The sequence below is a fragment of the Hydra vulgaris genome, chromosome 05 (assembly GCF_038396675.1).
Source record: "Hydra vulgaris chromosome 05, alternate assembly HydraT2T_AEP".
Taxonomy (NCBI): domain Eukaryota; kingdom Metazoa; phylum Cnidaria; class Hydrozoa; order Anthoathecata; family Hydridae; genus Hydra; species Hydra vulgaris.
Window position 1 is genome coordinate 39032279 of NC_088924.1, and position 16043 is coordinate 39048321.

Below are 16043 nucleotides of genomic sequence, written 5' to 3' on the forward strand. Positions count from 1 at the left end.
ATAAATAGTAAACCTCCATTTCTGCTAAGCCAAAGGCAATAAACAACCAAGTCGGAAGTTAACCAAAGTTGTCGATATATATATATATATATATATATATATATATATATATATATATATATATATATATATATATATATATAAACACTGGCATAGAGACATGTTGCGTAGGGAGCGTTGCCCTTTCCCTCAAAACTAACTCAAAGTTTCAGTTTTTTCTATTTAAACTTTAGCTGCGTTAAGCTCCCTTAATTTCTGTTTCAGCCCCCCCCCCCATCCTCTTCCTCTATCCTAACTTTCTTAACCTTTCTAGGTCACTGTATATATATATATATATATATATATATATATATATATATATATATATATATATATATACATATATATATATATATATATACATATACATATATATATATATATATACATATACATATATATATATATATATATATATATATATATATATATATATATATATATATATATATATATATATATATATATATATATATATATATATATATATATATATATATATATATATACAGGCCCGCCGAGAGCCATAATTTTAGACGGTGCAAGAGATATTTTTGGGCCCTTTACCCATAATTCTAATATTTTAAACTATTACTCTATGCTTTTGCTGAATCAATTGTGGTTTAATTCCACATTGGTTTTTGAAATCGGCAATTGTTCACTATGAGGATGCAATCTTGCATTACAGTTTTATTTCTAGCTACAATTATTTCATTTACTAAAGAATATTAATTTAAAGAATAATTATTAACCGTTTTGAAATATTGTTTTTTTTTTTTATGTAATTAGTTTTTCTTTCATTATTGGATTAAAGGATATTTCTGAAATAAAAATTCAGACGATTTGTTACGTTTCAACCATGTTCAATAATACAATAATCAACAAATCTCAACAAATATACTTTACTTTAAATAAATTTACTAATAAAAACAGAATTTTAACAAATAGTTTATTCCAAGAATAGTTCATTTACAAAAGCAAGAAAAGTACTTTTCTTGCTTTTTTTGAAGCGAAATTTCGAATAACTTTGTCAAAATCAATTGACCTAGATATTGAAGATTCGAGACTCAACATTGCCAAATCCACTAACCGTCCTCGTAGCATTGTAGTTCTTAAAAAGTTTTTAATCGGTTTTAGTTTGCTTAATGAGCGTTCGGCGGATGCAACTGTAGCAGGAATTGTTAAGAATATTCTCAAGCATACACAAGTATTTGGAAATAGGCCATGTAAATTAGTTCGACTAATCAAATTTAGAAGTTCAAAGGGGCTTAATTGATTCGATCCAAAATTTGCATAATGTATATTTTTAACTGTTTTATTTCCATTACAATATCTTCGCTAACATCTGCTGAATACTCTTCACCTAATAATTTTGCTTTCATTTCCAATGTATCCAAATCAATATTGAGATAATTCCACATGAAACTAAACTTATCTGAAATGCTCTGTGCTGCTTTGAATCTTACAGTATAGCCACCAATAACACTATCTAATACCACATAGAAAACAAATCTTCTAAAGCATGATTCCTCCATGGTCTCATCTTCATTTAAATCTGTAAACCCTTGATCCTCTGGCTCGCCAACAACTCTGGCTCTTTTGCAATTTGCACCACCACGTCCTCTTGATAGTTTGACTTCTATATTTAAATTCATTGCAACATTCTTTGATTCTGACCAGATATCTTTCCATTTATTCCGAAGCTCAAGAAGTTGTCTCAGTAAGTGGTTTATGTTGTCCACTTCCATATCTAAAGTTGCATTTCATCTTTTCAGTCGATTTCTTCAAAATTGTTTATTTTAAAAAATATGGAAAAGAGGGGAGGGGGGGGGGTTGCCTCAGCTGCCCCCCCACCCCAGGTTGCAACGAGCCTGTACCGTCGATATAATCACTATTTAAATATTTAAAAAGACAAGTTTTAAACAAAATGTAAAAATCATTTGAGATTCAATATTATTAGCCTTCTTAAAATGATACGTTAAGAATAAAAAAAAATATCAGTTAAAAAAGTTATTTATTTTGATTGAGCAGTTGATTAAAAGCTTTAGGATGGAATGCAAGAAGCGAACTTGACTCAAGTTCGACTTGAACTTTACATTGTAACCAATAGCGGCAGAGTATTTTTTGAGGGGAAAACCCATACTCTGCCGCTATTGGTTACAATGTAAAATTAAGTCGAACTTGACTCAATTTTGCTTCTTGCATTCTACACTAAATTTAATATTTTTATTAAAGTAGTTTGAAAAAAACACTACCAGAAGTGGGGTTCGAACCCACGCGGACATACGTCCATTGGATCTTAAGTCCAACGCCTTAACCACTCGGCCATCCTGGTAATACGTAGCCGTGGCTAATTTAAGATATTATTTTAAAAATTGTTCTTTTAATATTATTGAAATTTTATTAATAATTAAAAGGTTGACAGTGGTTTCACATTTTTTGTAAAATCAAGACCTGATTATAATAAGTGCTCGAATATCGAATTTGTTTAAATAGTCAATAAATTATAACAAACTATACTATATTATATTAAAAAAAGTGTTTGACAAAATAAACCTAATCTATAAAAATAATTATAAAAAAATGAGTATAAATGGTTTAAATAAATTTTAAATACATTGGGTCTTTTACAAAAAACGCGAAACCTGGATTTGCTCACTGGAAAAAAGTTTCAACCAGTTTTATATTTTCGCTGAGCCTTTCGATGGGTAACCGGGTACCAGCCCGTTTGTTACTGCCGGTGTAACATTATTTAATGACGGGTAACCGTTATTTGATAAGTTGTATACATTAAAATCATTGATATTAATTAATATTAACAATATTATCTTGTCATGTGAAAGATGATCTTAAAGATCTTGTTGTTAGAAATTTCAACAGTTACGATTTCTCTATGACCATCAAAATACCAGAAAACATTCAACGTGCGGAAAGTTAATCGAGTTTCTGATTCAGATCACTACTTATTATTACTCGATGATTATTATAACTCCTGTGTACAATGTATTCCTTTACGTTATTTTTTTAGAAATTTCTAGATATAGAGGATTGTTTTTTTAGAAATTGACGATTGTGCCCCTTCCCTTAGTTGACCCTGCATAAAACAGAACTCATGCAACTTGCTTATTGATTTGTCTGTCGGAAAAAAATCTTTCAAAACAAGGAAAATGAAAAAAATAGTTATGCTATTTTAAAGTTCTCACACAAGAACATGACCTCAGTACCATCAGAATACGCTTTAGATGCGGAAGATGATGGACCATAGTAATTATAATGGTAACTGATCAAATATCGCTTTGATAAGCTACCAATATAATTTATTTCAGTTAACGAAGTTGTCAGTGCTATCAGTTGGAACTGATAGCACTGACAACTTTGTTAGGTAGTGCATCCTATGGGTGAGCAACGCAGTTGTTGAAAAGGTTGAAGGAACAAGGCAATTGTTGACAAAATCACAAAAAAATGCGCTACTTTTTCACGTATTATTTGGTTGCAGCAAAAAAGAAAATCATAGCGTTTCATTTTTTAGGAAAATAAGCCGCATTGCCTCTAACAGAACCTGGCTAGTTATCAAGTGTTTGAGTTTTTGCATTCAGTTTAAGGTAGACTGAATGTTTACTAAATACCCAATACGAAAAAACAATCTTTTGCTCCAATTGTTGTTGGAAATGTCAATACTTCCATTCAATGAGCTGCACAGCGGTCCAGTACCATGCCATAAATACAAAGAAATTGTTTTTTTTAATAATAAAAACAATTTAAAAATTGAATTATATATGTTATGTGAAAATCTGATTTAAATTTTTAAGGTCCGTAAGATTTAAAAAAAATTTCTAAGGAGGGTTTAAAGTTCAAAATTTTTACACATGCTTGCTCCTGCCGATGTCACAGATATACCAATTATTTTTAAAATTTTTATAAAACATCGAGAACTAACATAAAACAATTTAAAATACATCATTTAATAAAAAAGATAAAATTAGCCGCATGTTGAACACTTTTATTTTAAATTGTTTTAAAATACAACTTGAATCAATCAGGAGAATTTTTGCCCAGGTATGTCCACTAATAAATTTTTTGCGTTTGAAAGAATGTTATTTATAGGAAATTTAAAAAAGTTTTGGCTGCTTTTGTTTGCTTTTGTACCAATAGGGTCAATTCAAACTAGATGTACTTAAACTAAAAAGCGGCTCCCCCTCTCGCTCCCGATTTCAACCGTGGTAATGAATAGCAGAATACTTTAGTATAAGGGGTTACCCATTAATTACATCACAATTTAAAGGTAGAGGGAGGGGATAGTGGTTTTGTGACGTTTCATATGGAACTTTTTACTAAAGAGTTACGATATTGTGACAAGGTGGGCGTGAGGATGGAGGATGGGTGTCTAAAACGGTCAAAAGTTACGTGACGTAATTTATGGACGACCCCTAAAAGCAAACAAAACAAAACATAAACAGAACAATCAAATAAACAAAATAATCAAAACAGATATTACTCAATAATTATTTAGTGGTGAAACCAATTGTAAACATGAAGAACAAAGACATTTTCGATTATTTCATTAAAGAAAAATATGAGAATAAATATGAAAGTTTAATTAGTAAGGAAGCAAAAATCGAAATTTGTATATTGATTTCTCAATGTTATCTAAATTACAATCAGAAAAGGTTACCAAAAAATTCATTAAAAACTTTAAAAAGAAATGAAATGTGACAGGTAGACAAAAAGGAAGATTTATAAATTGTTGCGAGAAATGGTTTAATGTGGAATTTATTGTAAATAAACCTCAACAGCAAGTTAGGATAAAAAACATACAACGAGGTGCACCTTTGAAGTGCACTCATTTGAAGATTTCTCAACAAGGTCTAAGGATAAAAGATTGTCAGAGATTACTGAAAAACTAGGTGTAACCACTGAAAGTCTGTTTCATGCCCTTATACTGAATCTTAATAAAGAAGGGCAATTTAAAGATGCCAAAGTTTTAAAACATTTAATGAAAAATAAAACTAATGGATCCTGTAATATACCATGCAACTTAGCAAAAGAAGTTTTAGCTTTAATGTTAGACTGTAAAAAGAGTACGGCTGACTATCAAAATATCCGTCAAGGGACCTTAGATAAAGCTTGCATGTTATACCCTGCCTGAAATTTTATTGTGAAAGCTAAAAGTGATTGCATTCCAGATTCTGGAATGTCACTTCAAACTACAGTGCTTCTGTGAATCTTTAAAGAATAATGGATCACACAACAAACAGGGTTTGGAAAGTTATGAATAAATTAAAACTACCTGAGCTTTGCAATTCTCTTCTTCTTATGAACAAAGTTGGATTTAATGGTTTATCTGGTCAGTCTGTTTATAAACAGTGAACTGAAGATGAAGAAGACAGATTGCCAGTTCAAGTTAAATAATCTTTGTTTCTTTCGTGTACAGTACCTGTGCAGATAAAAAGTACAGGAAACTAATGTTATTCTTTGCTCTAACTCCAAAACATCTTCAACCAAATATTGTTATCCTGTTCGAATGCAAAATTAGCAAATTGTTAAAACAGAATATAAATTTTTTATGTCAACTCAACTTAAAACAACAACCATAGACTTATTTCAAGTCAAGCACAATTTTGAATGTACTATGATTGATCAGAAAGTTTCCACTCATTTTTCTCCATTAAGTAAATCTTATCAAGTTTGCAATATATGCGGAAAAAATCCTTAAAAAATGAATGACTTTGTAATTGCTTACAATAGACAACCTAATCAAATGTCTTTTTATGACCTGGGAACTCATATCCATATCCACATCTCCATCTCTAGATACGTTGTTTTGAATATCTGTTACGTATTGGACAGAGAAGAAGATCAGGTGATTGCGGATGTACAATGATTGCGGATTTTTTCATGCAAGCACTCCTGAAAAAAAAAATTAGTATGTAAAAAAAAGGAATTCAAGAAAAAATTTAAGATACACACAGACTAGGTGTTAATGTACCAAAAAGTGGTGTCTCTGGTACATCCAATGATGGAAACACAGCGAAAAGAGCATTTAGAAGACATGAAACCTTTGCTGAAATACTTGGAATTGATAAGGGTTTTATTAAAGGATTTTTTATCATCCTTTGTGTGTTGTCCTGTAAGCACCCAATTAATCCAAATAATAGTTTATTTATAAAATATATTGCAACAGTACACTTAAGACATATGAAGCACATTTTAAATGGTATCCTATGTCTGCTGGAGTGCACAAGAGATTAGCCAGTTCCAACAGGCCTCTTATCTAAAGAAGTCCAGGAAAGTAGAAACAAAGATGTTAAAAATTTTCAAGAACATTTAACAAGGAAATTTTTTAGAAAAATTTCAAATGAAGATGTGATGTGAAGATTGCTTTACTCATCAGACCCGATGATTACTTCTATGAGTCTTCAGACCCGATGATTACTTCTATTACTTCTATCAAAGTTCTGAATCTAAGTAGGAACTTGCTCTTCCAGCAGAATGTTTAAACTTTCTTTTATAATTTTATTAATACAATTATATTCCTAATATCAAACTAATTGAAGTATTAAAAATATGGGTCCAAAATAGATTTACTTTATTGAAAAATAAGCTGAAAAAATGTAAAAAGCTCCATGTTTGCAATAGCACCTTTTTTGTTGAGTCGGGATGTGACACCTGTTTTATTGTTGCTTTTTAAAAACTCAAACCCTTTATAATCATGTACCTTTAAATAGCTCAATTTAGTAAAAAAAATTTTAAATATAGAAATGTTAAAGAAAATTTACTTTTGTTTTTAATATCGGTGTAAAACCAATATTAAGAGTTATTTTTAAGTTGTCGTATGTTCCTGCTGTGCTTCCATGCACAGAATATTAATGTCTCGGTAGTTATAAAATATATGGCCTTGATGATTTTGCTAATTAGACAACAAGGAAGTCAAACTATTGAAATCATTATTATGGAAATAAATTTTAACATATAGATCTAAATATAAATATATGTGTATAAAGCATGTCACATGTTATGTCAAGTATCCTTAGTGTGTTATTTTAGAGTTTGTTTATTCTCTACATTAATATTTTTAACATTTGTAAGTATACCATAAATCATGGAAATTATTAAATTACTTTAAACATTGTCATTTAACATGTGTCATATGTTGTGCCTACTTTTTTTCCTTGATGTTATCCTGAGTGTGCTACTCTACATTCTTATACAATCTGCCAAGATGTCATAAAAGTGAAATTTGTCCTCCAATATTTAGAGAATATTTAGTTAAAAGGTATTCCAAAAAAAATTCAGCTAAAATAAGTACATTAAACGTAAGTTATTACGCTATGTGTTCATGATGTTCTGCACGTGAATGACACCATGTATCAAAAATGCTGGTGACTATTTATAGTTAATAGAAAGTTGAACATTAATTATAAAATACGTATCACATGTTTATTATTGTTATTTCATTTGTCCTTGGTTTCGTTATATTTGTGTGCCTCTCAGAGGTTTGACAATTGAAAATACAATAATAGTTATTGTTGGCCAAGGTATAATGAACATTCACCAAAAAATTTAGCTTTTTAGCTTCAAAATATGATATAATTTTGAAGCTAAAAAGCTAAATTTTTTTAATTTAGCTTCAATTTAAATAAAAAGCGAAGATATGATTTTGCCTCTATAGTGACACTTTCGGATCACTGTGCGTTGGTGAAACTCTCTGAAGTAAGGCTTGTGGCTTATGGTTAGGCAGAGCCGTTGCTAGGCTATCCACACACCCCAAATAGAGGAAAGAAATTTAAGGCAGCAAATTCAGGGGGCCCATTTGCAAATTTAGGGGCCCTTTTGGATCTTCTCTTTTTTTTATTTGTTTAATAATGTTTCGTGGCAAATCTTTTAAGAAATTGGGGCCCAATTGACAGGTTTTTTAGGGGGGGGGGTCTTTGACCCATTAACAACAATACTGCGGTTAGGATAAGTGTCGATGTTGATTAAATAAGAATTTGGTTAAATAAGTTGATTGATAATTTAAAAAAGATTTTGAAAACTTGATATATATTTTTTAGATACTGATAGTGCACCTGCCTCAGAAGCATGAGAACACTAGTTCAAAGCCATCTCTGGGCAGATTTTACAAGATCGGTTAAGAATGAGGTGCTCTGTAATAAGACGTAAGGACTTCTTGAGGCAACTTAAAAAAAATTTAAAAATACTATAAATTTTTTTAAATTGTTATTTTTGCGGTTACCAAATTAGGAAGAATAAAAAGAGTATATCTTGGAAATTGATGTACTTGACCTATTTCAAACGTATTTTAATCTATTGTATGAAAGAATTCGCTGAATATAAAAATATTTTAAACAGTATCTTCAACAATAAAAAATCAGGCAATAGAATAGTTTTAAACCAAAGAAAATAAATACACAAGAAGCAGGTACTGTTGCAAACACTCTAACGCCAAAACCCTAAATAAAATATAACTAATTTATGTCCTTTTATTATTAAATTATTTTATAAAAAACTTGTTTTTTTTGAGTAAAATTTTCAATCTGTTTAAATTTCCGCACTTATGTTGAAACCTTTGTTTATAAATTAATTATAAACTACAAAACCTCTAATATTATAATCTTTTTTGTTGTTACAAACTTTTTTCCTTAAGGATCCCTATAATAATGACAATGACTCCCAGTCATGAAAGCCCATGAAAGCCAAGAGGAATCAACCATCTCCTCTTCTTTCAAGATCACCTGCTGCACTCAATATGTGTGATTTGAAACTGTTCCCACTGATATGTGAACCTAAAACAGTTCACCTAAAGCTGAGCAAAATGAATTTCAAAGTGAATCATTAGAAATAGCAGAAGAAAGTTTGTCCAACAGGAAAGAATGTGATGCTCAACCTGATCTGGTAATAACTAATGCCAGGGTCGCCGAGAGCTTTCATGACACCCGGGGCATAGAAGCAATTAGGCGCCCCTGTAAGCATGCACGTTTTTAAATTAAAAACATGTACAATTATAGAAATTGTTGACTATTTTTTATTTGTAATACTGTTAATTAACATTCAAATTTTTAAGAACCGCATTTTAACAACACTTATGGAGCACATTCACTGATTTGGATTAATAAACAGATTCTATGAAATTAATATTGAAATCTTTTCTTGCTTTTTAGCTAAATTCGAGTTGTAATGCATATAGATTGGAAAAGAGGCTATAAGCCCTTTGATTATATTTGTTGAGAAAGCCTAAAGTGATTCCACAAGTAAAAAATGAAGACTCCTTCAAACTATTAAAATGTAAAATATCCATTAAGTTGTCTTCTATTTCACAAGCTTTAATTTTTACCGATTGATGATCTTTCAACCAAAAGAATGAGAATCTTTGAGAAACAGTTTTACAGTCTTAATTTTAATTGTAAACGATAAGCAATTTTTTATTGCAGTACAAGGTCACTGCATTTTTCAAGTGTAGTTAAGCCGGGAACTTTTGATCGTAATTAAGACGTTTAATTAACAATATTGCGGACACGTTGTTGGACACGTTTGATTACAGAAATTTACAAATAATCTAGATGCGGTTTAATGTACGCTGGTACAGTTTTTTCTATAGCTAAAGAGCTCTGACATCAAAACAACTTATTGAGACAATCAAACATTCAATTGCCAACTCAAGCTGCTACTTCTACTTGTATTTGAGGTTGTTAGATATTAGTATTCTAAGGTCACACTCAATGCGTGTTGGAACTAGATTGCGTCCGTTACATTCAATGTAAACTATGGTATTATTAATTATTTTTTGCGGCAGCCAACTTGCATTACTTTGCACTTCTCGACGTTGAAATTTACATGGCAGTTGTGGGACCAATTTACAGCCCTGTCGGTGTCCGCTTGCAGTTTTTCAAAGTCAGAGGAATATTCATTGACATCGATAACTCATATAATTTTACCATCACCGGCTTATAATTTGGTATTGTAATAAATGCAGTCTGGTAAGTCGTTGTTGAAAAACAAAAATATCAGGTGATGCAAGAGCGAGTCCTTGAGGAATGCCTTCATCACCCTTCCACTCATACGTTTCCACTCAGACGTTTATTCTCCAATTATTACTCATTGTTGTCCATTAGCTAGCCAAAAAGAGATACATTTTAATAGCTGGTTTCAAATGGCACGAGTCTTATAAAAAAAGTTGTTGTGTGACACTGTGTTGAATGCTTTGGCAAAGCCAATTATCACTAATTATTATTAACAACTAATTATGTCAGTTAGGTGTCCACGGTAAATTGCTTCTGTTAAAATGTTACGAGAAAATGTCAGGTTTGTCAGCGATCTTTTTGATGTACAAATCACTTTTGAGACTTTGATATTAGATTGTATACAGTGCTTTGTATTCCAATCTATTATCAGTGTCGGATCCAGGATTTTTTGTTTGAGATTATGACCGCATAAAGTTTAAACCTCCTCAATTTGAGGGGGCTACAAATTTTATATGGTCATAATTTTTGAATTCTATGAAACTTAAAACTTATTGATGAATGTAAGTCTAGTTGAGAGTAGTACAAAAAACATTTTATCAATTTGCTCTCATGTTTGGGGAGGGGGAAAGGAAGGGGGGCGTTGTGGATGAGATTAAAGGGCTTTTTCGTTCCCAGCCTTCAATCATCGCAATTTTTTGCACAGCTTCATTATTTGTTAACTATCTTAAACAAGCTTGTAATTATAAATTTTGACTTTGGTTTTCTTTTCTGAGGGAAGGCGTGACACTTAATTTGCGTTGAGATTTTAACACTCCTTAGGGAGTTGTTAAACCTTAGCAAATAAAATTAGTTTAGTTTTTTTTTTTTATTTTGCTTTAAAATTATTAATAAACTTGTTAATAATAAATAATAATAAAATTATTAATAAACTTTGCTTTAAAATTATTAATAAACTTTTTTTCAGAATAATTATAAAAGCATTTATGAGATTTATGAATAAAATATTATATTTGAATAAGACCTAGTGTCTTCTTTAATATCGTAAATATGAAAAATAAGTCAACTTTTTTTTTTGGTTGGTCTGACCAACCAAAAAAAAGATAAATATTTAAACTATAATTTTTTGGTAATATAAATGAAAGTAGCATGTTTGCACGTAACCAAGTAAACTAATTATTTACCTCATCAATAAAAACAATTTATTTTTTGTAAATAAAATTTCATCATGGTTGTTTTTTTTTTATGCCTTGTCTTTTTACGCCCCTATTATCTTAGCGCCCGGGGCACGTATGCCTCTTTTGCCCCTCCCTCTCGGCAGTCCTGTTTAATGCTGACCCACTTTTGTGGCCAGTTGTGTTGAGTCAAAAAGATCAAAATGTAATCATTTTAAAGGGACCCCTTCACCTTCTTTAAAGCTCTGCCCCATGATTCTAAACAGAGAATCTTTAGTTTGAATGTTTTTTATCAATCTTTGTCAAGTAAAGAAAAGTTAGAAAAAGATTTTTTGGTTCGGACAAAAGCAGTATTCAAAAACTAGAGTTCATGATGGAGGAAACTCATAGATCATGTAAAGCAGGAATTAATCCAGGCCATTGCACCAAAAGTTTTACATGGATTGGAAAGATTGGCATGTATTCTTCTTACTAGCTTCACTGGTATACGTATATTTATATATATATATATATATATATATATATATATATATATATATATATATATATATATATATATATATATATATATATATATATATATATATATATATATATACTGGTATACAGATGCAAATCAATTCGGAGACAGCTAAATGGAGGACAGCTCTTTATGGCTTTTTGGATGTGACTCTTTTCTTGGCTTCTAAGAATATAGCTTTTCTAGGTAACTTATTATAAAGTTTGCTTAATATCGATTTTAATTATTTATATAATTATTGCAATAATTTATTTATAGTCATTATATACAATTATGTTTGCAGGTGAAGCAACACATATGAATGGGAAAGGAAATGGAAATGGTTGGCAATATGTTTTCATTTATCTGTTTGGATAATGATGATCTTTCCGTTCTAAATAAAGCTTGAAAACTTGCACGGTTTTATCTGAGGGATGTGAAAAAAGAGAATCTTGTTAAAGAAGTTCGCCGTTTTAACAATGACCGCAAAACATTTTTAAGAAGAAGCTGGAACAACTTTTTCCACACATTTGCATCATGTTACGCAGAATACAGTTGTTTATTTAATAAAAGTTTTTCAGTGCGATTGCGAGTGCGAGTGGGAGTGAAGCATATCTGCTAAGCAAAATAAAATCACAATCGCAAAATGAATGCAACATCTTTTGAAATACGACCAAAAATGATACATAATTTTATAATATATTTCAACTTAAGATTCTTGAGCCAGGAGAACGACCCAGCAATTACTTTTATAGAGTTGTTGCTGTGAATTCATTAGAGTTTTGTTCATCGGTAACTTAGTGGACCATTTGGAAAAAGAAAAAATTAATATCAAGAAAGAATTAAAGAAAAAATAGAGAAATATCAAGAAAGAATTAAAAAAAAAGAAAAAGAAATATCAAGAAAGAATTAAAAAAAAAGTAACAAAAGTATCAAGAAAGAATTAAAAACAAAGTAAAAGAAATATCAAGAAAGAATTAAAGTAAAAACAAAGAAATATCAAGAAAGAATTAAAGTAAAAACAAAGAAATATCAAGAAAGAATTAAAGTAAAAACAAAGAAATATCAAGAAAGAATTAAAGTAAAAACAAAGAAATATCAAGAAAGAATTAAAGTAAAAACAAAGAAATATCAAGAAAGAATTAAAGTAAAAACAAAGAAATATCAAGAAAGAATTAAAGTAAAAACAAAGAAATATCAAGAAAGAATTAAAGTAAAAACAAAGAAATATCAAGAAAGAATTAAAGTAAAAACAAAAAAATACGAAGAAAGATTTAAATTAGCTTAACAATAATCGCAAAAAACCAAAAAAAAAAGCGAAAGAAAAAAAAGCGAAAGAAAAAAAAGCTTTTCCTGCTTAAATCCTCTAAATTTTTAATCCTAAGACTGACTCTTAACTGAAGATTCATAAAGAGGCCAGAATTACTGTCAAAATTCAGATTGCTACTAACGATGCCGCTTCAGCTAACAAATAAAGATGCGAGACTTTAAAAACAATTAAATCTCTTGATAAGTTGACGTGAGTTTTGCAAAAAGATGGTTTCACAGTTAGCAGATCAACAGTCAGTTATTATCTTGCACCATCATACTTTCACATAATAGATGGTAAAAATGATGGTCAAAAAAATAAAAAGGCAAAAATCAGGTCATTACTGTTCCTGTAAGATTCATCAGGCAAAAATCTTTAAAAATCTTCTTGAATCAATTTCTCCATCATTTTATGCTGGGCTAAAAATGTGCGCAACTTAGATCCAACCTATATTTCAATAAGATCAGCAACACAATCAAAATCTTTTCCTTGTGCAAGAGATTATGCAAAATTATTTTTTCTTGCAAAAGATTATGAAAGTTATAATTTCGAATCATTTTGTTGAACATAAATGATAAGCCAACGTTTATAATGCTTATCAAAACACAATTAAAATTATTTCCTCGCTTTTTCTTTGAATCTTTTATTATTTTGCCAAAATGCAAGTATGTACACTCCTTGCACGTTCTACCTATTTGTCAGTCGATTTATGAAAAATGAAGGATTAAGGTTTGTTACATAATATGTATGTTCAAAATATTTATACTACAAACAACTATTATATTTATATATCTTTTATTTTTTGCGCTGTAAAAAAAATTCGGGAGGATTTTTTCTTGTGGGGATTTTTTTAGGAGATTATTTCCTGCAGGAAATGCTACCAAAAATAATTCGATAAATCAGTGTTCAGCATTACTAGGAAGTAGTTAGCTAGCGATTAGCGGTTAGTATAAAATAATGTCCTACAACGTTTGTATTAGATTTGCATCTATTGTTAATGACACATTCTTTAGTTAATTTGTGGAATCCATTTCGTGGTTTAATTCATTTAATTGACAACCGGTGTGTGAAAATACATACTTCCGCATCTGATTTTTCAAAGTTTCCTCCAACACAACAAATAGTTATATAGTTTTTTTAATTTTAAGCTTTTAATTTCTTATATTCTAAAACCATGTTCCTGTGTGAGAAATAGGAGAAGTGGGGGCATAACCGCATATGGTGGCACAGCCGTTTTTTAACATTTCCCTTTGAAAAATGTTATCTAATATGACAAAAAACATTCCACGCGTTAGTAAAACAGTTTCCTTCATTTCGTTAATGCCAAAAAGAGTGCCTGATACGTTTCTGAGAAGTTGTGCATAATAATGTTTATTTTGATAAAAATATTATATTTACATCTCATTTTTACAGACCTTTCTTTGAGGATTAGGCAGTATTTGATTTTAGTGTTAAAGATATGTGTTATCAGCGTTATTTCATCAAGTGAAAACCATTTTTGATATCAACATAACCTAATAAGCAAGCTATGATATTGCATTATTTATCCCTAATTAAAAGTCAATTTGACACAAAAAAGAAATTGTTTAAATTTATCAAAAATTTTTTAAAATTTTTGTCAATAATTTTGTTTAGAGTGCATTAATATACGTGCTTACAATGGTATCTGAAGTGTCTAAGTGATAACCAGGTTTTTAAAACTTAACTTTTCGTTTATTTTATGCGTTTAATTTCAAAATTAAAACGCATAAATATCTGTATAAACGTTAAAAACAACAAATTTGAACATTAACCATAATTAAAAATCCTCTAATCAAGTTTTAATATCGTACTTAGATTACAAAAAATCAATTTAAAGTTTATGCAAATTAAATAAAACTTTCTGAAAATGAATCAGAACTATATTTTTAAAACTAAACAACATCGTTATGGTCAGTACAAAAATTTATCTGCGGTTTGGATACAGCTAAGTGGTGAAAGCTGAATTAGAGTTTATTCAATACCAAAGCAAACTCAACTTAAAATTTTAAAGGAAAAAAAGAATGATTTAATCTAAAAAACATACATTCTTAGCCCAGAGGTTTTAAGAATCATTTAAATTATTTATTATAATATTTTAATAAATTAAGAATAGAATTTGTTAAAATTGTATATCTTTAGCCGTTCATAAAGTGAAACTAGTGAATAATCTTTCAATCATGGGTCTAAATATTCGTATTTTACATACGAAAGGGGAGGAGGAGGAAAAGCTATAGACTCGGAATAACGATAAATATATATATATATATATATATATATATATATATATATATATATATATATATATATATATATATATATATATATATATATATATATATATATATATATATATGTATATGTATATATATATATACACACACACACACACATATGTATATGTAATTTATATATTATATATACTTTATATTATATATTATATACATACATATATATATATATATATATATATATATATATATATATATATATATATATATATATATATATATATATATATATTATATATATATAATATAAACTAATACTTATATATATTTCATATAATACTTTACATATTATATATATATATATATATATATATATATATATATATATATATATATATATATATATATATATATATATATATATATATATATATATATATATATATATATATATATATATATATATATATATATATATATATATAGTATAAACTAATAATTAAGAAATAATTCTTTATTTGAATAAAATTATTTTATTAGTAAAAATTAATCAGTAACAGTTATTTATTACAAATATTTAATTGGTAATAGTTTAATCAGTAGATTTTAAAAAACTTTATCAGAAAACATAGTTTTAAAACAAAAAGAAAAAAAAAAAAAACTCGCATTTTAATTAAGAGAAACATGCCTGTTAGTTAATAAGAAAAAACTTAACAAACAAAAAACAAAATATCAATAGTAAACAACAATAAATACTTAAAAAAAGTATTTTTAGGGATATTATCAAGATTTATAATGATCCTCGAACGGTTTTTT

At 28.8% G+C, this 16043-nt stretch overlaps 1 non-coding gene across 1 annotated transcript; it reads right to left on the reverse strand.

Annotated features, from left to right (window-relative positions):
- Positions 1–2291: 2291 nt before the first annotated feature.
- Positions 2292–2374, reverse strand: trnal-uaa (transfer RNA leucine (anticodon UAA)). The gene has a single exon. It is a non-coding gene; the product is annotated as a tRNA-Leu (tRNA).
- Between the last annotated feature and the right edge of the window lie 13669 nt (positions 2375–16043).